Source organism: Panthera leo, chromosome B1 (genome assembly GCF_018350215.1).
Source record: "Panthera leo isolate Ple1 chromosome B1, P.leo_Ple1_pat1.1, whole genome shotgun sequence".
In the NCBI taxonomy this organism is placed as follows: domain Eukaryota; kingdom Metazoa; phylum Chordata; class Mammalia; order Carnivora; family Felidae; genus Panthera; species Panthera leo.
This window is the reverse complement of record NC_056682.1, coordinates 148,270,897-148,296,701: the sequence shown is the minus strand read 5'-3', so window position 1 is coordinate 148,296,701 and position 25,805 is coordinate 148,270,897. Positions and strand designations below refer to the sequence as shown.

General features: G+C 38.2%; 1 long non-coding RNA gene across 2 annotated transcripts in view; it reads right to left on the bottom strand.

Moving 5' to 3' along the window:
- LOC122218174 overlaps positions 1-25,805 on the bottom strand; it is an 89,107-nt gene that overhangs the window by 46,814 nt on the left and 16,488 nt on the right. For both annotated transcript variants that reach the window (XR_006201923.1, XR_006201924.1), the window contains exons 2-4: positions 18,974-19,101; positions 9,636-9,787; positions 1,402-1,480 (exon numbers count right to left, since the gene is read on the bottom strand). This is a non-coding gene — a long non-coding RNA (uncharacterized LOC122218174). The remainder of the gene's footprint in view (positions 1-1,401; positions 1,481-9,635; positions 9,788-18,973; positions 19,102-25,805) is intronic.

The following is a 25,805-nucleotide window of genomic DNA, read 5'->3' as shown; positions in this document are numbered from 1 at the left end:
AATAACTTTAACTGTGATGAGGTACCCCTCATCTAAAAATGAATTATCAAGGGGCACCTGGGTGGCTCAGTCGGTTAAGCGGCCGACTTCGGCTCAGGTCATGATCTCACGGTCCGTGAGTTCGAGCCCCGCATCGGGCTCTGTGCTGACAGCTCGGAGCCTGGAGCCTGTTTCAGATTCTGTGTCTCCCTCTCTCTGACCCTCGCCCGTTCATGCTCTGTCTTTCTCTGTCTCAAAAATGAATAAACGTAAAAAAAATTTTTTTAAATAAAAATGAATTATCGATAGGCAAAGTGCATAAAAAATTTATAAAACATTTTCAGGTAAAGGATCCTGTAGACTAAAAAGTAAAAATTAGAGGGAGGAGGAAAGCAAAAGTCAAATAGCATCAGAGAATCTCAGGATTTTGTGGAAACTGTCCTTGCAATATATTACATAGTGCACCGTGTTATCCATCATACATATAGGATCTGAGTTCAATAAAGTTGGCCACTCAACTTAAGAGCATACCATGTATCTTCCTGGAACTCTCTTTATGTCACAACTGCTATGATTTTCCTAAATGACGGTGATGGGAGTTGGGAGAGGAGAGAAAGTAGTGTGTGTGTGAAGCGGGGAGGAGATGGGGGGGAGAGTAAATACACATGCAGTAAGTGGATAATGGATAGGTGAGGGATTGCTTAATATAATTTCTGATAGAAGATGAAGGTCTCCTTTTAGATGAGAATTTACAGGAAAATAATAATCCTATTGGCAAACCAAATGGAGAAACCTGATTTTTAGTGGTTTCAAATAATGATAGTGTTTTCAAAAAATATATAGGTATCTTTTCACTTAACATCCACATTTGAAGTTTAATTTTAGGAAAAAAAAATTCCTTAGCTCTTAAACTTGCTACTAAAATTTTAATTTTATATCACTGGGCAGTTTGGTAAAACCTATTCTTTCATTGTCAAGCACATCGCAAATATTTTCTCTTTTTCTTCACTTATAGGGGTTAAAAGGACAAGATGAAGGGTTTAATCCTGACGGGGCTCATCCTGGTCTTTGCCATTTGTTTCCCGGTAAGATTCTATACACTTGAAATAAGAACTACCTAAAATTGAAAGCTACATTAACACTGAGATAGGGATCAGAGTGAGATTATGGGATTGTATTTCTAAAATCAAGATACAGTCACATGAGATGGAAAGAAACAGAAACAATTACCTTCTACTTCTAACATTCATAAAAATATGTTTATTCAAAATCACCTGGAACTTGAGGAGAAGAAACAAAGCAAAGGGAGATGTGGAAGGGAAAAAAGAGAAAAAGAGGGAGAGAAGCAGAAGAGAATGACTATTAGTTGAGGAGGATAAATATGAGAAAATCCCCAAATAAATTTGGAGCACTACAACTAACCTTGCAATGAAATTACCAAGACTCCCACTTCTCCTTCCCGTGCATGTTCACCCACTACTTCCATTACAAGGAGATAACCCTGTGAAGACGAAACATGAGGGCAAGCTTATCTCTAGCTTGTTTGTCACTCAGCCTCTGGATCTATTATTATAGTCTCACAATCAAACACTGCAGTATGTTCTTCCACATAAGGCATAAACACAGTGAAAAAGAAGATAGTCTCTTCTATTGGTATCTAAAATAAACAATTGTCATACATATTTGACTCATCTGAAACATGACTTGTGCACATGGTTTTTATGTACTTTTCTGAGTGAGCCTTGGTCTTTTGAACTTTGTGGGCTTTTGCTTTTCCCTTTTATAGCTCTGGCAGAGTTTTTTTGTTTTGTTTTGTTTTTAATACCTTCTTCTGCTCTTCTGATTTAATCATATACTATTTACTAGTTCCTTATCTCTCTCTTTGCTCAGAGCACAGTATCCACTATTTTTAGAACTACAGGAGGTCTTCAAGTGTCTGTTTCATGCTATTTAACCAGCAATGCTTCATTCAAGGATCCTTTCCTTTTTTGTCATTATTATTATTTCCTTGTCCTATTCTTCCCAGAACATTTAATGCCTCAGACAAAGCTTTTACAAGCAAGAGAAACTCATGGTGGGGGGTGGGGGTGGGGGTTGTTGTTGTTGTTGCAGTTTTTCAATATCCAACTTTCTGAGTTCAATATCAAATACTTCTCTTTTATATAATTTCTAAACTAAGGCTTAGATGTAACACTTTCATTGAGAGTCATGTAACATGTTTACATGGTAACTATGTGATTTTTTTGTTAATTCCTAAAGGAGATGACAATGATTTCATCCTGCAGTTTTTAAGTGAAAAACAAGTTTTCATAGATTTAATGGGGTATTTTATAAAACCAATGAACTGGATTTCCCCAAATTAGATTTCTGTATTTTGTTGGATTTTCTTAGAAAATACTCTAAGCATTGAAAGTAACACCCAGTACTTTCTCTAATCATCCACATATTGTCTTGTTCTTTTAAATTATAGTGCAGTTAATTCTAAATTTATATTACACTTGAAACCAAAAGACTTTCCAAACTAAAGAGCAGAACAGTTTCCATAACTGAAGTGAAAATACAAAACAATAACTGACTGAATGCTTCACTTGGTAATATCTCCTATTCTCTCCTGCTGCAGTTCAGTGAGAGTCAGCAATCACAGCGCCAGGCAACAAGGAAAACAATTAACCGTCAGCCAGTGCAAAGTTCCCCTGCCAGGACATCACGAAACAGACCTCCATCCACCCAAGTCATTAGGAAACCTCAAACCCGTTCTCATGCCTCTGGTTCACCTGCACTGCCTAACAAAGCAGCCAGCCAATTATCTTTAAATTCTAGGACATCAAGTAAAAAGAAAAAACCTACCCTGCCATCAGAAAGGCAAAGTCTACAAGTCAGGTCTCAGAAAAATATGTTAGCCTCTGCCAAGAAAGGGCCCCCCCTTTCATCTGGTTTAACAGGACGAAATGCTCCACGCAGGACAAGTAAAACTCTAAAACAGCCTAAAAAAAGTCAGAAGACAACTGCCAAGAAACAGTCAAAACGGACTCCAGCAGTACCAAAACCATCTTTAGCTGTTAAGAAAAGTCAAAATGCACCTAAAAAACCTCTGCCCACGTCGGCCAAGAAGCAGTTGAATTTGCCAAAAGTAGCTCAGGCAGCATCAAATAGAAGTTCAGCTTCGAAGAAAAGTCCACAAAAATCCGAGAGAATCCAGTCTATGCCTACTAAGAAACAGTTAAAACGGCGCACAGCCAAATCAGCTCCAAAAACGTATCTAACTGAGAAGAAATCTCAAAATATTTATAAACCAAACTTGTCTGTATCCAAAACACAATCTAGGTCCACAGCAATAAGAGGTTCCCCCCAAACTTCTTCAGCTCCGAAGAAAAGACCAAGTACATCTCACAAGACTCTGTCATCGCCTGTCAAGAAAATACAGAATCAGGCGAAAGTAGTTAAAGCAGCCCCCCAAAAAAGTTTAGCCAAAAAGAAAACTCTAAAGAATCAAAAAACCAAACTGTTAACTCCATTCAAAAAAGGGCCAGCTAAGGCAACAGCAACAAGAGCAGTTTTAAAAGTCAAAAAGAAAAATGCAACTACATCTAAAAAGACAGCATCTACATCTGCCAAGGAAAAGCTTAATCAGCCAGGAAAAGTTGCAACAAAAAAGAAAATATCTATAGCCAAAAATAAAGTGTCAAAGAAATCCAAAAACTTTACCACACCTGCCAAGAAACAAGTGAATCAGCCTAAAGCACTTAAATCAGTACTAAAAACACAACCAGCCTCAAAGAAAAGACCAAAGATATTGAAAAGCTCCTTGTCTAAAACTGCCAGGAAGCAGTCAAATCAAACAAAGGAAGGCAAATCTCCAGCCCTCAAAACAACTCTGGCCAAAAAGAAAAACCTAAAAAAATCTAAACTAGCTGCCAGAAATCTCAATGGGTCTAAATCTGCTCGAGCAGGACCAAAAAGATCTCTAGCCAAGAAGAAAATTCAAAAGAAGTCTACACAGAAACAGCCCACAGCAGGTAAAAAGACTGCAAAAACAGTTCCTGCAAAGAATAAATCTATAAAACCATCTAAAAAAAGGCAGCCCACATCTCTAGCAGCACAGAAAAGGCTAAGTAAACCCAAAAAGAGACCCTTTAAGCCCTGTAAGAAAGGTATAAATCAACTTAAATCCCTTCAAGGAAAAAAAAGACCACCTTCCTCAGCAGGCAAAACTGTAAAACGACCAAAGAAAGGGAAATCTATACTTGCCAAAAAAAGGTTGAAATCATCTAAACCTAAAGGATCTAAAACTGTTCAAACTCCACAGAAAAAGCGCCCACATAACAAAGTCACAAAACCGTTCCCAATACATGCTCCATCTAAACTTCAATATAAACTTCCCTGTCTACAACCAAATCGACCACGTAAGTGTCCACTGAAGGTTCATCATTTCTGTCCACTGCCACCAAGACCATGGCCAAGTGGACAACATCCTCATACACACCACCAACAGCATCACCACCCTCATTTGCCTCATAAGCCACCCGGTAAACCACGGCCTCCAACAAGGCCAACAGGAACAGAAGACATCACAACTGATGGCCCGACCAATGCAATCACTGCAGCAGCTGGAACTATTAGTAATTTAGCCACCATTGCTAATACCATGTCCGATAGCACAACATCTATATCAGTTGCCCCAACTAGTCCATCTGCCACTGCAACCAAGGCATCAAATGCAACCACCAGAGCACCTGAAACTCTACCCCCAGGGGCTGCCACCACAGTCCAAGTGACACCAACCATGAACTCAGCAACTGGTGCTGCCTCCACTACAACTGCCCCAGCATCTGTGGTCACCTCCAAGACACCTTCAGTGGAATCCACGTCCCAAGAGTCTGCTGCTTCCAGTGCTGCCACCTCCATAAACCCAGGGGCTGACTCCACAGCCCTCTTAACCTCTGCTTCCACCACTGCACCTGATTTCACCACAAACGGCTCAGAAGCTGAAGCAACCACAACAGATGACACCACTCTCCCAATGATTGATGATTCCACCACTCCAGCTGCCTCTACGACTTCAGCAAACACAATCCTTGCTACTACTGTTGTCACCACTGCTGTGGCCTCAACTCCCACATATGTTGGAGCCACAGGTGCAACAGCCCTCACAACCCCAGAGACTGGGGCCACTAGCCCTGGTGCTACTTCATTATCAGCCAGTGCTACCACAACTCTTGCTTCTGCTACCATGGAAATATCCAGAACTTCGACCACTGCTTCTAGTTCTGTCACAACCCCAGCTACACGTGGTGCCACAGCCACAGGTGCACCAAGTTCTGCAACCACCAGTGCACCTGGTACTGCCACCACAGCTGCACCGAGTTCTGCCATCACACCAATGGATGAGACTACCGCTGAAACAACCAGTGACACAACCACTGAAGCTACTTCCCCAGTGAATGAGGACACCACTGAAACAGCTGATGACACAACCACTGAAGCTACTTCCCCAGAGAATGAGGACACCACTGAAACAGCTGATGACACAACCACTGAAGCTACTTCCCCAGAGAATGAGGACACCACTGAAACAGCCGATGACACAACCACCGTAGCTGCCACCACAACTTCACTCAATGGGGTAACAACTGGTGCAACAGACTCCTCCACAATCTCAGAAACAGACTCGTCAATCACTGCTACTACAACCGCAGGATCCTCAAACCCAAAATCTGTGGGGACAATGACCACCACCACAGCAGCGGCCTCTTCAACCCCATCACTGGATATGACCACCCGTGGTGCAGTCACAACTTCAGCCACTAATGATACAGCTGCAGCTGCTGGCACAATGGTAGCAGGTGTTGCCACTTCAACCCCTGTGACTTCAGCCTCCACTGTTGAACCAGTTGTGCTGACCAGTCTGGGTCAAACTACCACGCAGGCTTCTAGAACTACAACTCTAGGGGAAGAGGCTACCACTGAACCGACCAATGACACAACCACTGAAGCTGCCACAACTGCACCTGCTGATGCCACAACCTCCACAGCTAACCCTCCAACCTCAGCAGTAGATTCCACATCTCCAGCCGTGAGTACAACTGATTCGGCTACAACCATAATATCTGGAGTAGTTACCAGCACAGCCACAGTAGTCTCCATAACTCCAGGGGTTGATGCCACCACAAGTGTCACTAGCTCACCTTCCATTGCTGGTACCACATCTCCTTCTGGTGCCACCACAGCTGTCCCAAGTGCTGCTTCTACTACTGAATCTGGTGCACTGGCCAACAGTGAAACCACCGTCCGGACCTCCGATGCTACAACCCCAGGGAATGAGACCACCCCTGAGTCGGCAAATAATACAACCACGGAAGCTGCTACCACTTCAACTGAAGGTGCCAAAACCCGTTCTGCTGACTCCACAACCTTAGAAGCAGGCACTACATCTGTTGCTACTACTGCAATGGCTACATCATCTGCAACCACAATTCCTATGACAGCTACCACTGCAACAGCTGCAGCCTCCACCAGGGCTGCAACTACACCATCAGCCTCAGAGGATACCACTACTGCCAGTACAAGCATACCAGCCACCACCCTCCCCGCTGACCCTGGTTCTTCAGCCAGTGAGGCTACAACTCCAGTGGATGAGGACACTACAGAAACTTTAGGTATCACTGCCACTACAACTCCGTCAGGTGTCACCTCCACCACTGTACCTGAAGATTTAACCACCGAATTGGACTCTGCCACCACAGAACCAGAAACAGCTGTCTCCACTGATGAGGTCACTGCTGCCACACCAGATGATACTACTCTCGCCGCAACAAGTACCGATGCTGCCGCGACTCCTTCTGCAGAATCCACAGACCCTCCTGAGGTTTCCACACTTGCAGCAGATGCTACCACCCCACCTCCAGAAAGGATTTCCACAGCTCCAGCTATCACAACAGTAGCAGCAACTACCACACCTGAAACTAATGCCATTAGTACTGCCCCAGTGACAACCACCAGTCTCGCAACTACAGTCCCCACAAACACAGGCTCAGCTGGAACCACCTTTGTTGTTGACAGCAGCACACAAGCATCACCTGCTACTGTGACCACAACCAGTATACCTACAACTGGCCTTGACACTACTTCCCCATAGTAAGAGCAATGCAGTGGTGCATCTCGAGCATCTTGAAAACAGGTAAATCATGCATGCAAAGAATTAGATGAAGAAATTCAATAGTGCTCTATATTTCTCTAAACACCTTACTTTAATAACTAGTTACTCTTGATATGCATACATTTTTATTCTTTGCAATTCTATGAGAGAAAGCAGATAGTCTCCTATTTTGTATATAGGATATAGAGGTATGGAATTTGCTCAAATTCAGAATACATGGTGGCAAAACCAGGACTAAAATCCAAGTGTCTTCATACTTAAGCCAACAGTCAGAAAGCTTACAATTCTAGAACAGTAAGCCCAGAAGACAGTTTAGTAGATAGTTGAATCGCAGTCACTTGGTTTCTTTTCCAAAACAAAGATTACTGAGCTCCACTACCCTAGAAACTATACATTTTTTAAAGAAAATTCTTGGGAGGTGAGGAGTCTGATGAGGTTACGAATGTAAAAACACGCAGACAGTATTTCATAAAGGGAAACTGGGAAGTATACAAGCTCACACACAAGAATGAGTATCACAATCAATTTACTGTAAATAGTTGAACTTGACTATAGCAAAATTGCCACCTCAGTTAAGCTTAGATGGAAATGGGGGAATACTACTACTATTAATAAGAAAGATCCATGGAGAACAAAACAAAATTAGAAAAATGTATAAAGTAAACTTTTATCAAAATACCACACAATAAGAACATCTGAGTGGCTCAGTCAGTTAAGTGTCTGACTCTTGATTCCACTGAGGTCATAATGTCCAGTCATGAGATCAAGCCCTCCCTCCATGGAACCTACTTGGATTTCTCTCTCTCCCTCTGTCTCTGCCCCTCCCCCACCCTCTCTCCCTCTCAAAATAAATAAACATTAAAAACAATACAACAAGGGGCGCCTGGGTGGCTCAGTCTGTGCTGACAGCTCAGAGCCTGGAGTCTGTTTCAGATTCTGTGTCTCCCTCTCTCTGACCCTCCCCTGTTCATGCTCTGTCTCTCGCTGTCTCAAAAATAAATAAATGTTAAAAAAAAAATTAAATAAAAAAAAAAAATACAACACAATGAACCATGTGATTAGAACCATGATCTAAAACTCTAAACTACAAGGAGCAGGTCTAAGATGATTTCAGAGAAAGGATTGCTAGAACACATAATATCAAAATTTTTTACAAGGATTTTTTATTTTTTATTTTGTTTTGATTTTGGGGTTTTTTTAAGTTTTTTTAAAGTTGGATAAAACCATTCTAGGTTGTAATAATGATGAACTAGGGCTTGAGTACAGCAGGTAGCTATGCTTTAAACACAGGACATCTAACTAGATATGTTTTACTTTACAATAGAATCATGAACTATCATAAAAATAAGAAAGTGGTGCTGGGGCAAGGGAGGGTATATAGACTGGAATTTATTTCAAATAATTAATGTAAAATAGTAATTTTAAACTGACTAGGTGATATTTATAGGACTGTAGAAATTAATTTTATATTTCTCAACATTTTTCCTAGGTCATAACTTTCCTAAATATTAAACTTCTCACCTTAACCTCTGCCAATATTGCCTCAAGAAATGACTGCCATCTCACTTCAGAAATAAGACAACTCTAGAAATTCTACTTTCATTCTCTCACCTCTTATGTATGTTCAGTTTTAATTTTTCAGCTTTTGTTCAATAAATCATTTTGAAAATCATTTGTTCCCTGTGCGTATTTGTATCACTCTCATCTGTTTGGAAATGAATGAAAAGATTAATATGCCTGTCCCCCTAAAAGCGATTCCAATTATGAGCATTACTTAAATATAAGATTGACCTGGGCACCTGAGTGGTTCAGTCTGTTAAGCAGCTGACTTCAGCTCAGGTTATGATCTCGCAGTTCAAGAGTTCGAGCTCCGCATCAGTCTCTGTGCTGAGAGCTCAGAGCCTGGAGCCTGCTTCAGATTCTATGTCTTCCTCCCTCTCTGCCCCTCCCCTGCTCGTGCTCTATCTCGCTCTCTCAAGAAAAAAAGAAAGAAAGAAAGAAAGAAAGAGAGAGAGAGAGAGAAAGAAAGAAAGAAAGAAAGAAAAAGAAGAAAGAAAAAAGAAAAGAAAAATATAAGGTTGACCAAGACCTTAAAATTCTCCTCAGTGTGACTAAATTTTAGACAGGTTTCTTCCTGACTCTAGGTCCCTGGAGGTTTAGAATACTTATTTAGAACACTTGCAATTGTAAATTCTTTCTCTGGTTTTTTGAGATGTAAACATTTTTAAAAGCCTCTTTTCTAATTTTACAACCTAGAAATATCTTTCCTAAGGACCTGGGAGCCAAGGAAGATAGTGCCCCCTTTCCCAGTCTCTGCAGGAGAGTAGGAGCTTATTTAGATAAGCACCAATTAGCAAGCACATACTGTCTAAATCACAGTAAAACATTTGCAGGCTCCAGAATTACATAATTTACTCTATACCTTCCATTAATCAACATCCCCATAACATCCTCCGGGTACTTTTCCACTAGTTCACCCTAGCTCTAAAATACCTCTCACCTTTGTTTCTGCAGAGTTGGCTACTGAAATAGTCTTGAATGAAGTCTTCCTTGCCTGTTTAACTTTATCCTGCAATTTTTGCTTTGACAAGGTAAACATGTGGAATGCAGAAACTATAAACAAAGTTTGGGTGAAAACTTCCCTCGGTCAAGCTCCACAAGAACATAAAAGAAATGAAAAACAGGGTCAGGCTCACTAACATAATCTGAAATGACTTTCATATTATGTCTACTTTTAACACCATGAAAAATATATATTAAATTTTTGAGGCTGAGAAATTCTGAATTAAGTATAATAAATATAATTTTGAATGTATAGCTGACTTTGAAAGAAAGTAATAGCAAGGAAAACTCCTATAATGCAAAAACAAAATGAAAATAGAATCCAGGGAGGAGCTGTACATGGACTCTAAGGTCACCCTCAAGGATGCGGCTGGTCTTGGTAATTCAAGGGCTTCAATTTTAAAACTTAGATGAAGACAAAAGAATGGGCATTGAGCCCACTCCAAACAGTTGGAACTGAGTCTCTCTACATAAACCTGGGACTCTCAGAAAGCCACATCCTTTAAATGGATTCAAAACATTTTGAACACTGGTAGAGACAATTGAGAAACAATGTGCTATACACACTTGAGTCTAAAAGATTAAAGAGAATTTAAGAGATAATGGATGTAGATGGAGACTGCCTATTTTCCTTCCAATAACATAACAAAGACATAGGAACAGAGGCAATAATCAAAGGTATAAGGACTGAGAACCAGTCATTTCATTCACCTTTTTCTTAAAATAACAAACATGTTGACATTTTTATCACACAAAGAATATGCATAAATCTTCAGCTAATCTTCCCCTTGAGCAGCATCTTATTACAGATCTTCCTCAACTTACGATAGAGTTATGTCCTGATAAAAACCATCATAAATTTAAAATATCATAAGTTGAAAATTCATTTAATACACTGAACCCACCAAACATCAGAGCTTAGCCTAAATGACCTTAAACATGCTCAGAACACTTACATTAGCCTACAGTTGGGCCAAAGCATCTAAACGAAGCCTATCTAATACAAAAATGTTGAAAAGATCCTGTAATTTATTGAATACAAAAGTGAAAAACAGAATGGTTGTATGGGTATAAAATGGTTGTGTGTTGGTTGTTTACCCTTGTGACTGCATGGCTGACTCAGAGCTGCAGCCCCTGCCACTGCCCAGCATCAAGGGAGAGCATCTCTAGCCCAGGAAAAGATCAAAATTCGAAATTCAAGTACAGTTTCTACTGAATGTGTATCACTTTTGCACTATCATGATCGAGCCATCATAAATTGAGGACCATCTACATTAATCGCTCTAGTGAATCCATTAGACCAGGCCTGACCCAGAGACACCATCTTCACAAATAAATCAACATCACAGGAATAATAGCTATCCTGGAAGTTTTAATATTCCCTAGCTTGTCTGTGTATCTAAATACTCTCCAGGTTAATATTTACTTTCCAAAACAATAACAATAATAGTTGACAGTCACTGAGCACTAATATGTGCAAAGCATTTTACATATTCATCAAATTTCAATAGATCTTAGTCACAACACTATGAAGTTGGCTGTACTGTTAGGCCCTTTTTACATATGAGGAAATTGAGGCTTGGAGAGTTTAAGTGTTTTGTTCAAGGTCAAAGAACTAGAAAGAAGTGGATCTAGCATTTATAAAATACATCGACATTTAGTATAAAATAAATGAAGATTAACACACAAGTAATTTAATTGCAGATAACATCTTTGGCATAGAAAAGCTGATTCAATGCATGTGAAGAAGTTGGATCCTCCCTGAAGGAAATAAGTGTATAAATTAAGGTATTTTTAATACATGGTCCATGGCAAGATGGCTCAGATGATTACACTGGATACTCAAATATTTTCATCCCACTAAAGTACTAAAAAGAAGACAGCTGAATATAAAAGAAAGTACCTCAAAAAATGGCATTAAGAAACTATTACTTAGAATTTCTATTTCCTGAAAATCTGACAAACTTAGATAATAATCTTTGAGAGTATAAACATTAATACCCAGGGCACTGAAAGGAGCAAATCTGATCCCAGAATTTATTCAGTATAAGAGAAGAACTATTTGTGTTAAATTTCCATTTAAAATACACATGAAAAGAAGTGTCTTGTAACATCCATTTCTAAATTACAGAAATTCACATCTAGCCCTTGTTGACATGGATATTTAAAAAGGGGGGAAGTACAATCAAAGTGCCCAATCCAATTAATATTTCCAAGGGAGCATACCATGTAACAAACTACCACCCACATGAAGAAATAGAACCTGACAAGCACACCAGAAGACTGCATGTGCCTCCTTCCAGTCACTGCCCTTGACAAAAAGCAACCATCATTCTGATATTCATCTTTTCATTCTTTTTTTTTAATTTCAAGTATAATTAACATAGCATTACATTAGTTTCAAGTGTGCAATATAATGATTCAACAGTTCTATACATTTCTCAGTACTCAAGATAAGTGTATTCTTAATCTCCTTTACCACTTCATTCTTTTTTTTAAAAAATGTTTATTTATTTTGAGAAAGGGAAAGTGTGAGAATGCATGAGCAGGGGAGGGGCACAGAGAGAGGGAGACAGAGGATCTGAAGTGGGCTCTGTGCTGACAGAAACCCACAAACAGTGAGATCATGACCTTAACTGAAGTCTGACAAACAACTGAGCCACCCAGGCGCCCCATCAATTCATTCTTTAGTTCTAAATCCCCACTTCCAACTGCTTTATGAACTGAAAGTATCTATCCAGATCTATCTCAAATACTACACATTGGAAAGGAACATGTTATCTTTGCCTCTCACACCTTTCTGTCCTATGGTCTCCATCTCTACCATGATCTGTTATGCATCTGGTTACCCAAGCTACAAACCTCAGTATTATCCTCAACTCCTCTTAATCCCCACTGTATTCTGTTGATTCTCTCCCAATTATTTTATTATTTTTTTTAAATAAGTGATATTTTCTTTTCTTGCCCTTTACAGAGACTCATGACCTCAGATCTAGACTGGGATTAATGATCTGAAAATTAGTCTTCCTGTTTCTAATTATTCTCATTCCTCCTTCTCATCATTAAGGCCAATAATGACTGAAATATTCTAGGTACCACAACAAGGTAACACGGCTGGACAGAGTGAGAAATAGGGAAAGCAGAAAATGAGTTCTGAGTGGTAATGGGGCATAATATTCTCTAGGGCCTTTAAGAGTTTAGATTTATTTATAGTAAAATGAAAAATGACTGGAGGCTTTGAACAGAAGAGTAGCATAATCTGACTAATATTTAAAAGAAACACTATATAAGAGAAAGTAGAAGCAGAAAACTAGTTAAAAAAGCAGCAAAGTGAGAACTGATTGAAATTTGGACCAAGATGGTAGTGGTGTTGCTGGAAAAAAGTCACCAGATTCCAGGTATATTTTGGAGACAGAGCCACCCATATTTGCCTAAGAATTGGATTTGGGGTATAAAATAGAATGAATAGTCAAGGAAGACTCCAAAATTTCTGAACAACTGGAATTATTGACTTGCTATATTAGTTTGTTCAGGCTACTATAACAAAATACTATAGAGTGGGTAGCTTAAACAATAGAAATTTGTGTTCTCACAGTTCTGGAGTCTAGAAATCTAAGATCAAGTTGCCAGCCAATTCAATTTCTGGTGAGAACTCTACCTTGTAGATGGCCACCTTCTCATTATGTCTTTACATGGCCTCACCTCTGACCATGCACATGGAGGAAAAAAAAATTTTTTTCCTTCTTATAAGGTCACCAGACCAAGATTAGGGCTTCACCCTTATGTCTCCAATTAACTTTAATTACCTCTTAAAGACACTATCTGCAAACATAGTCACATTAGGAATTAGGGCTTCACATATAAATTTTAGGGATGCTCAACTCAGTCTCTTAACAGTTGTCAACAAAAAAGATGGAGAAACTATAGGAGCTTTTTTATTGGGTGGTATTTTGAGTATATTAGAAGTTTTGTTTGGACACGTTATCTAATTGGCTCTGTCATATAAGAAGTAGGCTCTGTCATATAAGAATTTAGGTTAGATGTTTGACCTGGAGATATTAATTTGAGGGGTGCCTGGGTGGCTCAGTCAGTTAAGTGTCCAACTCTTGATTTCAGCTCAGGTCATGATCCCACAGTTCATGAGTTCAAGCCCCAGGTCAGGCTCTGCGCTGACAGCACGGAGTCTACTTGGGATTCACTGTCTCTCTGTATCTCTCACTTTCATTCAAAAAATAAACATTAAAAAAATAAAATAAAAAGAAATCAAGGAATCGATCCCATTTGCAATTGCACCAAAAACAATTAGATACCTAGGAATAAGCCTAACCAAAGAGGTAAAAGATCTGTACTCTGTAAACTATAAAACATGTGTGAAATAAATTGAATAAGATACAAAGAAATGGAAAAGTTCATGGATTGGAAGAACAAACATTATTAAAGTGTCTATATTACCCATAGCTATCTACACATTTAATGCAATCCCCATCAAAATACCACCATCATGTTTCACAGAGCTAGAACAAACAATCCTAAAATTTGTATGGAACCAGAAAAGACCCCAAGTAGCCAAAGCAACCCTGAAAAGGAAAAACAAAACTGGAAGCATCTTGATTCCAGATTTCAAGCTATATTACAAAGCTGTAGTCATCAAGACAGTATGGTACTGAGACAAAAACAGACACATAGGTCAGTGGAACAGAATAGAAAACCCAGTAATAGACCCAAACTATATGGTCAACTAATCTTTGACAAAGCAGGGAAGAATATCCAATGGAAAAAAGACAGTCTTTTCAACAAACAGTGTTGGGAAAACCAGACAGCAAGATGCAGAAGAATGAAACTGGACCACTATCTTACACAATATATAAAAATAAATTCAAAATGGATGAAAGGCCTAAGATGAGACAGGAAACCATTAAAATTCTAGAGTATAACACAGGCAGCAACCACTTTGACTCGGCGATAGCGAGTTCATACTAGACACATCTCAAGAGCCAAGGGAAATAAAAGCAAAAATGAACTATTGGGACTTCATCAAAATAAAGGCGTCTGCACAGCAAAGGAAACAATTAATAAAACTAAAAAGCAGATTACACAATGGGAGAAGATATTTGCAAATGACATATCTGATAAAAGGTTAGGATCCAAAATCTGTAAATAACTTACAAATCTCAGCATCCAAAAAAAAACAATCCAATAGACACTTTTCCAAAGAAGACATCTAGATGGCTGCCAGTCACGTAAATAAAGTCTCAGCATCACTCATCATCAGGGAAATATGAATCAATGCCACCATGAGATACCAGCTCATACCTGTCAGCATGGCTAAAATTAACATCTCAGGAAACAAGTGTTGGTGAGGATGCAGAGAAAGGGAAACCCTCTTGCACCACTGGTTGGAATGCAAACTGGTGCAGCCACTCTGGAAAACAGTATGGAGGTTCCTCAAAAGGTTAAAAATAGAACTAACCTATGATCCAGCAATTGCACTATTAGGTATTTACCCAAAGGATACAAAAATACAGATTTGGAGGGGTATGTGCACCCTGATGTTTATAGCAGCAGCATGAACAATAACCAAACTATGGAAAGAGCCCAAATGTCCATCTACTAATGAATGGATAAAGAAGAGGTGGGATATTTATATATAATGGAATATTACTCAGTGGCCAGAAAGAATGAAATCTTGCCATTTGCAATGACATGGATGGAGCTAGAGTGTATTAGGCTAACTGAAATAAGTCAGTCAGAGAAAGACAAATACCATATGATTTCACTCATATGTGGAATTGAAGAAAAAACAGATGAACATATGGGAGGGGGGAAATGAGAGGGAAACAAACCATGAGAGAATCTTAAACATAAAGAACAAACTTAGGGTTGATGGAGGAAGGTGTGTGGAGGATGCACTAGATGGGTGATGAGTATTAAGGAGGGCACTTTTATGATGAACACTGAATGCTGTAAGTGATGAATCACTGAATTCCACACCTGAAAACAACATTGCATTCACTGTATGCCAACTAACTAGAATTTAACTATTTGAAAAGAAAAAAAAAAAAAAAAAGATTGAGAAGGTGAATGAATTCAAACTGACCATTCTGATTACCAGTTAGCATTAACAAGCACTTAGAAGTCATAATCAAGTATTGTTTTCTCTGGGCACAGGAACAAAGTGGATGGAGAGTTATGTTTACTCTGAATTGATGCTTTCCAAGCAAGTACAATAAAGCAAGAAAAAGACAAAGGACTTGATTTATGCAGAAGGAGAGATTATAGTAGTTGTTTATAAAATGCGAACTGGATAAGGAGAACAGTGAGAACTCGGGGAATAACAAAGTGTTAAAAGCTGGTAGGATTCACGGACTGTAGGAATCCATGAGGTTACAGAAATGTTAGAATCAGGGCACCAGAGAGAGGTTAGAAAGTGAGCTGTTTGTCACAGGAATTATTAGTAATGGTATGTTTTAGTTATGGCCATGAGAATGAATAGTTTAAAAAAAAAGTAAACAGTAAGCATATAGGAAAAAAGGAGTCAAGGAACTGAGAGAACAAAATATTGAAAGGACCTTCTATGTCATTGAAATCACCATGAATTGACAAAGCAGTGGTATGAAAAAAGTTACAGCATAAAAAAAGTTACAGTAAACCAAGAGATGAAATCTGTGATAGTTAATTTTTTGTGTCAGCTTGATTGGGATAAGAGGTGCCCAAATTAAATATTATTTTTGGTTTTGTCTGTGAGGTTGTGTCTGAATGAGAGTAGCATTTGAATCAATGAACTCAGTAAGGTTCATCCAATCCAAAGGATGGGTTCATCCAATCCTTTGAAGGCTTGAATAGAAGAAAAAAGGTTAAGGAAGAAGGAATTTGCTCCCTTTTGCTTCCTGCTACTGGATAGAGTTGGGACATTTTCTTCTGCCCTTGAACCAGGATATATACTATTAACTGGACTGGAATTACACCACTGGCTTTCATGAATCACCAGCTTGCAAATAGCAAATCATGAGACTTTTCAGCATCCATAATCATTTGAACCAATTCCTCATAATAAATATCTCCATATATTTATGTGGGTGTATGTGTGTGTGTGTGTGTGTGTGTGTGTGTGTGTGTGTGTATGTATATGTATATATATATTATATATATATATATAATATATATATACATATATATATGTGTGTGTGTGTTGTGTATATACACTACACACACACACACACACACATATATATATATACACATACACACACACACATATACACATATATATGTATAGATACATGTACATATACATATATATACATATGTATATATATGTATATGTACATGTATCTATACGTGTGTGTGTGTGTATGTGTGTGTGTGTATACACACATACATATATCCATCGGTTCTCTTTCTCTGGAGAACCATAATGAATACAAAGTCTTTACACGAAGAGGGAGAGTGATTTGAGCATCCCTAGATGAGTAAGTCCCCCTGACCCCAACTCCAGTCTCAAACATCCAAACTTCAAAGCCAAGAGCCTTTCAAACAATCTCTTCTTCTCTGGTAAAACCCCAAAATTATAGTCCTTTGATTATGTGACTCATAGACCAGATTTTGCTTATCTTATTCCCCATCATGTCACTCAGAGCCTCGAGCTGAACCTTAAATAAGCAACATTCAATTAATGTTTCAATAAATAAATAAATAAATAAATGGCAAAAAACATGGTTATCTGTGTATTCCTTTCCTCCTAGAATATATTATAAATTCTTTGAGAATCAGTGTTATATATTCTACTTCTGTTTTTCCACCAGTGCCTTTCAGACACTAAATAATACTTGTTGAATTGATATGTACCCTCATCCATTAAATATACGGTACCAACAAGCTTGATGATTCAATAAAATAAAACAAGAATTTTATAAAAATTAATTAGAGCCATGCCTGTAGGTTTCACTTTTGCCATGTAAAAATGATAACTGCATGTGGATGTCAATAACCTGTTTTCTAATCTGTGGTTCCTCCTTCAATATAACTATTGTAGTGTATGGAAAAGCACTGGTGTTAGCCTACTTATGCATTATAGATGACAACTTCCAGAAATAGTGAGTAGATCATAAACTAGAAAGTATGTAGAAAAATAAATGAACTATTCACCTCAATGAATGGTAACAATGGATTAGAACTTCTTGGACAGAGAAGAAGAAGGAGAAGGAGAAAGAGATGAAGGAGGAGGAGGAGAAGGAGGTGAGGGAGAAGGAGAAGGAGACGGAGGAGGAGGTGGAGGAGGAGAAGAGGAGGAGAAGGAAGAGGAAGAAGAAAGAAGAAAGAAGAAAGAAGAAGAAGAAGAAGACGGAGGAGGAGGAGGAGGAGGAGGAGGAAGGAGGAGGGAGGAGGAGAAGAAGAAAGAGGAAGAGGGGGAGGAGGAAAAGAAGAATTTTAAGGATGAAGTTTCTTAACAAAGCCTTGATTTTATCGTCCCAGTTTCAACTTTGAAAACCATGATGTAGAAATCTTTGCTACCTTAAATTTTATAAAGATGAATTAGTGCCAGCCAGAGATTCTGAATCTGAGTCTGGCAGCCTACTGGAAATAAAAAGACCTGCAAATATTATCTCTAATTGAATAAACACTCTATCTTCAAGTACATATTACTGCACTAGCTTTCCAACAATTACTTCAAGTGCCATAAAGAGCAATATTTAATGTCATGGGAATGGTATTTCCAAGCTACTAAAGTGATAACATTATAATTGTTCAACTCATGACACATTGCTTTTGATCTGAAGGTAATTATGGTGTACATAGAGGCTTTGTACATCAATACTCTGCCTGATTAAAAGAACAATCCAGTGACAATCTGGGATATAACTTGGGGATTCAGTATTTGTTCCAATGCATAATAAAAGAATGTCAGCTACAGAAAAGTATTAAGATGAGCCAGAGAATAGGGACAATAGAGGAAGCCTAAAGGAAAAACAAAAGTACAAAAAGCTCAACTTTGTCTTTCTACTTAGTAACATCCATACATCACAACCATTACAGAATTTTAGGGTTACATGATATGAAAGAAGAATGTAGGATTAAAAAAATGAAAAATGTAATTGCCGGTAAGTAAATTTTTGAGATGTCTTCAAATGAAAAGAAATAGCAAGCCAATTAAGTTCAGACTGAGTCTCTGTGCCTCATAAAAGTACTATGTATGCCTTGCATAGCATAAACTGAAAGTCAGTAACAACTTAAGTTCAGATTTTTATGGAGGTTTTAGAATATATACCAATGAATCACCTCAGCAAGTGACACAGCAGGGATGATGGATTTTGGTGGATTCCATGTAAATGGACAATTAGCTTCAGAAACTGGAGTTAACAGCTATATCAGCCAGGAATTTGATCCCTGAGGGATCAGCACTGTATCTATATAAATCATGTAGAAAAGAAAAAACAAGATTATACTGGGCATGTTATTTTTTTTTTAATTTCTTCTTCTCCTATAAACATATTTTTCAAACACTCAACCAAACACAATCCTGTCCTTACAAAAACCACAGCCTCATGGGGTTTTTGTCACTAATGTAAACTAACTAGTGACAATACATGTTAAATGCGATGTTAGTGAAGCAAAATTTTGCTGTAGAAGCAGAAGGAGCAATGTTTTAAAAAAACAGGAAAAAAGGAGGAAATGGCACTAGATGCCATTTTTTTACTATTTTTTTATTCTATAATTTCTTTTTTTATTTAAATTTTAGTTAACATACAGTGAAATATTGGTTTCAGGAGTAGAATTCAGTGATTCATCACTTACATACAACACCCAGTGCTCATCATAAGTGCCCTCGTTGTGCCCATCGCCCATCTAGCCCATGTCCCACCCACCTCCCTCCATCAACCCACAGTTTGTTCTCTATCATTAAGAACTTCTTGTGGTTTGTTTCCCTAGAGAGTTAATTTTTAAAAGACTTCATTATATTTAAAATGTGAGCCTTGGCCCTTTCAATTTGTAGATAAGCTAATAGGTTCACTTTGTGCCTGAGAGATACATGCACAAAAGCCAACAGACACCTCCTCTCTTTTCTTTTGTTCTGGGATTAGCTCAGAAGAAATCCCTTATATAAAAAGCTTTTTCTCTTCCCCATTGAAATAAAGAAGGAGGAAGAAAGAGGAGCTTGTGTTTCTGTCTGAGATTTAGGCTTTTTCATCATGGAGTTGATCTTCTTCATGCACTGCTGAGCCAGGCTGATTTGATCAAGAGTCAAAGCTAGAAGGCGGCTGACAGGAAAAACTCCTTTGCAAGGTAATACTTGAATAAATCAGAAGGTTTGGAGCCATTCTTTCCTCAAATACCTACACTTTCTTTAAACTCTTTTGTAAAGGGATCTACTTAGATAAATTTTAAACTCTGGCATAAGAAAGATTCAATAAATTAACTTTTGTCTAAATAGTCCTGAAAAAATGCAACAAATAGATATCATCATGAGAATAAGGATGAATTTGTATGATGAAGTCCCCACTGAATAACTAACTCTGTCCAAAATGTACTTGCTATTTAAATATATACTCCTTGATTCTCTGTAAGTTACAAAAAAAAAAAAAAATAGCCAAAATTCTTCCTATTCTCATTGATTGGTTAAAATTGACCTTAGCAAACAGTATTCTATCCCACATATTGTCCTTTCTGATAATGCACTAGAATTAGCTGGGCATTGTCTATCTTATTAGCAAGCCATCATTTAGTTAATGTTTATTTAATTAACTAATAATATTGGAATATAACAGAGATTATTTTTGATGTTTTTTAAATTGTCACTCAAGTTGTCAATGAGCTAATGTAACATAGGACAATCTTGCACTTAGTTGCAGGGAATAGCAGGACAAGATGAAGATTCTAGTCTTAATTGTGACCATCTTGAATTCTGTGGCTTGCTTCATGGTAAGTTTCAGTATTTTGAATAACAGTATCCTTATGAAACTAAAAATTAGATGGAGGAAAAACATGGATTGATATCATTAGCTTATGTTTAATGCAAGAAAGAATATTTTGCTAAACAAAACATCATTGTATTTTTAATGTTCTATTTTCTATTTATAAACTTCCTTCCCTTAAAATAAATAACATACATAATGAAGTAAAGATAACAGAAACCATAATGCATGATAGTATATAATTTAAAGGGCTTCTCTATACTTTTCATACTTTAAGAGATTCTATACTGAAAATTTGCTATGGGACACCTGGATTTACATTTGTTATATTTGCAGAGGCTACTTAACCCTAATATGCTAGCTGTTCCTTTTTACATTGATATTGTATATTTCTGATTTGATTAAACTAACAACTAAGGGATAAAAAAGAAAGCAGAGACCTTCAGAATGTTGCTTTATTTGATCAATTTAGCACTGTGACTACTGACTTCAGGTTTTTAGTAAAATATAATCAGCAAGAGGAACCTCACCAAAATGTTATACTTCTTTCCCTTTAGTATTATGGGAATGAGGAAACATACAATCACACAAATCATTTGTCTGCCAATCCACCTTTGTCTGCATCAGAGAGCCACAGAGCAAGTCAACTCTCATCCATCCTCAGAACAAAAAATAATTCTGCACCTACAGATGATTCAAATAGCTACTCTGAGTCTACTGATACAGTAACAAGGCACTCTGGATCTCTTTCAAAGAGAAACCACTCAGAGACTCTTCAAGCTAGGATATATAACTTTCCCCCATTTGGGGACGATATACCAAGTAACCCTTCAACTAACCAGACTTCAGCTAACTTCGTTTATGTTGAGGGTATAGGAGGCAACTCTACTCAGGCAGAGGCTCCAGGGAGCAATGCTTCACCTTCATCTGCTGCTGTGCAGGATACTTCTGCTGTCAGCATCACAAATTCCAGATTTGCCCCCAACTCCACAATAACACAGAGCAGGATGGCTGTTTCTGGGGAAAATAACATCTCGGTCCCTGTGTCCATAACCACCCACCAGTATAAGTCTGATTCCATTGCTATTCCCCACTTTCAGACAGACTCCAAAACAACTCGGAGTCTTGAACGCTTCTTCCCACCCACTGGAAGATCTAAACCATTCTTTGTCCCTAATCCTGCTGCACATATACAAAATGCTAAGAATGAGTTCAGTGCCTCTGCAGGTGAGAGCACCACTGTCACAGCAGATGCAAACAACCTCCTTGGAACTTATACCACTTCTCATGAGGAAGAAGCATGGCCACAGAGTGTATCCTTTACTGGTGCTACCGCTCTTATGAAAGAAAGTGATACAGCCACCATTGCTGCCATAGACATTCTAGAAGATTACACAACTCTGTTTGATGTTCCTGACATGGAGGATGAAAACGTAATTATAATTGACACTACTTATCTGGAAAAATATGGCAAAACCGTGAGCAGTACTCCAGATGTTCCACAGAAAGACCATTCTATTGTACTTGATGCCAGAGACAAGAAGAATCATCATAGAACTACAGCTAATGCTCAAACACCTAGCATTTCTCTTGCAAAAAATGGCAATGATTTTGAATCTTTTCCTATTCTGATTACTTACAACAAGGCTGATACCAAACCTAGCATGACTGCCACTGACACTGATGAAGCGACTTCCAATATCAATCCCATTAATACTATAAATTCTCTTCTTAATTATAGAACATATAAGGAAAGCAATAATGCTATCGGTAATTTTTATGATACCAAGACAACGTTGGAGGTAGCTAAAAATACTATGCAACCAGTGGATTCAATTATTTCCAAAACAAATGGCATCACTTCTACAAAGCATTACACTAATCCTAACTCCATAGAGCCAACAACGAGCACCAACATTAACTTTAAAATAACCTGGCCTTTGAAGAAAGATACAATAATAAGAGGCAGACACACTGTACAGGTGGAAAACATCACAACACCTAACAATAACAGTATTGCTGGAGCAACTGGATCTAAAGTCACTGATTCAGTAATTAAGCTCCATTCTAATATTCCTGCCAGTGTACATTTTAAAACTAATAGGAATAATTTTGAGGCTGTGAGCAGTGATGAAATTGACGAAGTCATTCCTGTGGTCCAAGAAATTGTAAATATGGACCAAGATGATGTAGTTACAGAGGAAGTAATCTTTCTTCATCCAGACTCTTCCACAACAGAAATTAGAAGAAAAGTTTACTCTCATAACCCTGATGCAGATTATGCCCAAACGTCAAGAAACAAAATCATCTTCCTTTCTGACATCCCTGAAATGTTCAATCCCCTTTCCAAAAATAAAATAAAGCCCTTTACAATAGATAGCACAAACCTCATCACCAAGAGAGGTAACCATAGAACCCCCACCTCAATTACTGCAAATGATGCCAAAGCCAAAATGGATGTTGAAAGAACTAGTGTGTTTAAAAGAGCCAATTTTCAGAGAAATATCACTCCTATCATCACTCACCCTGGAACTACCGGACCTGTCTATTTTAGTGAAGACAGTGTAGCTGACAAGACCTCACCTTCAAAGCTCAGTATCACTTCTTCAGATAAATCTACTGACTCTGTGGATGAAACCATTAGTTTCTCAACTAATAGTAATCATGCCAATGGTGGTACAGGTCCCAACCCTGAAACAAACTTTCCTATGAACAAAGGATACACTCTTCCATCAGTAGCTGAATCACCTACCCTAATGCCCAAAGCCCAAAATAATCAAGCTCAAAACTCCCTGCTCATTAAAGATGATTCCTTGGCTGGTGCTTGGATATCAGATCCTGTGGCTAAAAGTCCTCATCTCATTAATGATGCCATTATACAAAAGTGGAAAACTGATAAAGTACCAGTAAATCCTTTGAACATTCCATTGGAGTCTACTTTCCTTACAGCTAGTTTCACCTCTCCCACCGATGAATACAGTACCACTGCCAGTGCAGGTAAGAGGACCACAAATATGACTGACAGCTCTGAATTGATGATTAAGAAGGCCAGCATACGAGAAGGAAGGCCCACCGGAGCCATTAACTCCTTGCGTACAAAAATAGGTGGTTTTCTTATACCAAAACAAAGATTTAGACATTTGCTAGACAAAGAAAGGGATAATGAAGAGGAATCAATTCCCTATGTGGAAGTAAAATCTTCAATGGAAGAAGATGGCATTTTTCAGATAAAAGAAGACCTTCCACCTTCAAATAATTTCAAGTACCCTGAATCAGAAAACAGTGGCTTTGAAAGGAATGGATTTGTGGCTATGGATAGCACAAAGTCCCTTTCCACATTAGGTAGTAGTATACCTACTGCTGAGGTAACAATAAGTGACGGAGACCTTACCACTCCTGGGGAAGAAAATGTTGATGTTCTATATGAGGTCACTAAACCTGGAAATGGCAAAATACATTTTAATACTATAGCCACCAAAACAATAACTAATGGTGTGGGGGAAAGTGCAGCTATGAAACAGAATGTGGAAGCAGCAGATGGCACTGAATTCCTTCCATCTAGCAATTCTATCCCTCAAAGTAGAAGAGATCACCCTACATTCTCTAACTTATACTACAATATAATCACTGATAATCCTCTCCATATCACCAAAGAGAACCCAAATGTTTCTCACAACATTAAGAAACATAAACTGTCAGTCTTCACAATGCACAATGCAGAGCATAGTGGTTATAGAGATGGCTATCAAACCCTTGCTGCCATAACATCAAGCAATGCTAAGAAACTGCTCAATAAAGGCAAAATATCTGGGACTGAAATAACAAATATCTCTCTTGGCAGTCCTACTATAGTTGATGATATTTCCAAAGAGGATAAAAATACTGAAGCTGTGACAGACTTGGCTTCAATAGCTGCCACCTCGCCAATAAGGAAAGGCATTCTGACCATGAACGAAGTTAATACTCTTAACAATGAACCTAATAAACCAGGAGATGACTTTACCACGTCCAAAAGAGGTCCCAGTGTATACAGAAATGATGGCACTTTATTAGTAGCTAGTTCCTCTGCTTCCATGCAGTCTGTTGCCCCTTTCAATCATCCTCAAGCAACAAACCCTATAAAAAAGATCTCCTCAGCAGATACTATAGTACCAAAGACTTTTCATAATAAGTCCACCCCTGCAGCTTTGACAATAGCTGTCACTGACGCTTCTCAAGATGTCGACACCATGCTTTACAGTGAACAGTATGAATCTAAGGACACTTTTAAGGAAGATATAATAGTGAACAATGAAGCATACCCCCAAAAAGACATAGGTATTATGGCAAAGGAAGAAGATATACTTAAAGAAGAAAATGTGAGGGATAATAATTATGTTACACCTATTGCAGGTGATAATGTTCCTAAAGGCAACAACTTGACATCTAAACATTATTCTCTTAACTCTGATGTATATAATTCCACCAGATTCAAAGGAACAACCAAAACCACAGCTGACCAACTTGAATTTGAGAATCCTGCATCAAACTATATGACTAAAGTCTCAAATACTCTACTTAGAAAATTTACTCCTCAGTCTCAAGGAAAAGCAATTATAAGAAACACCAACAGTAGTGCTGAACATGGCACATTCTTTGGTGGTGATATTCTTCATCCAATGATGAAAGAAAACGTCCCCAAAGGCTTCTTTTCCCCTGAAAGAAGATCTACCTTTACAACACCAGAGTCTAGAACGCCAATGAAAGATAATATAAACCCTGCTCTGGAAGACACTGTGTTATTAGGTAAAGAAACCTCCAACAAAAATTATGCATCCTATACTGATGAGCAAGCTGATCCAGGAACAGAAAAAGACCAAACTGCCACAGGTAGCACAACAAATTCTCACACAAGCATTATACCTGTGACCCTCTTCATTCCTATCACCTCTGAAGACTCAAACGTGAAAAATTATTACCATATATCTGGAACAGGTACCCCTCTATCACTGGGATATGCAAATACATTAAGAGATGATTCCTTTATTCTTAGGCCTGAGACTACTTTGGCAAAGGAAAATAATCTAGATGCTATGGACTTGATCATCATTGAACCTGATAAAAGTGATTATGAATATATTTCAAATGAGCATCCCTTTAAACTAGAGAAGGAAGAGAATAGTTCTATTAAAAAACCTATTCCATTTATACACGGACCA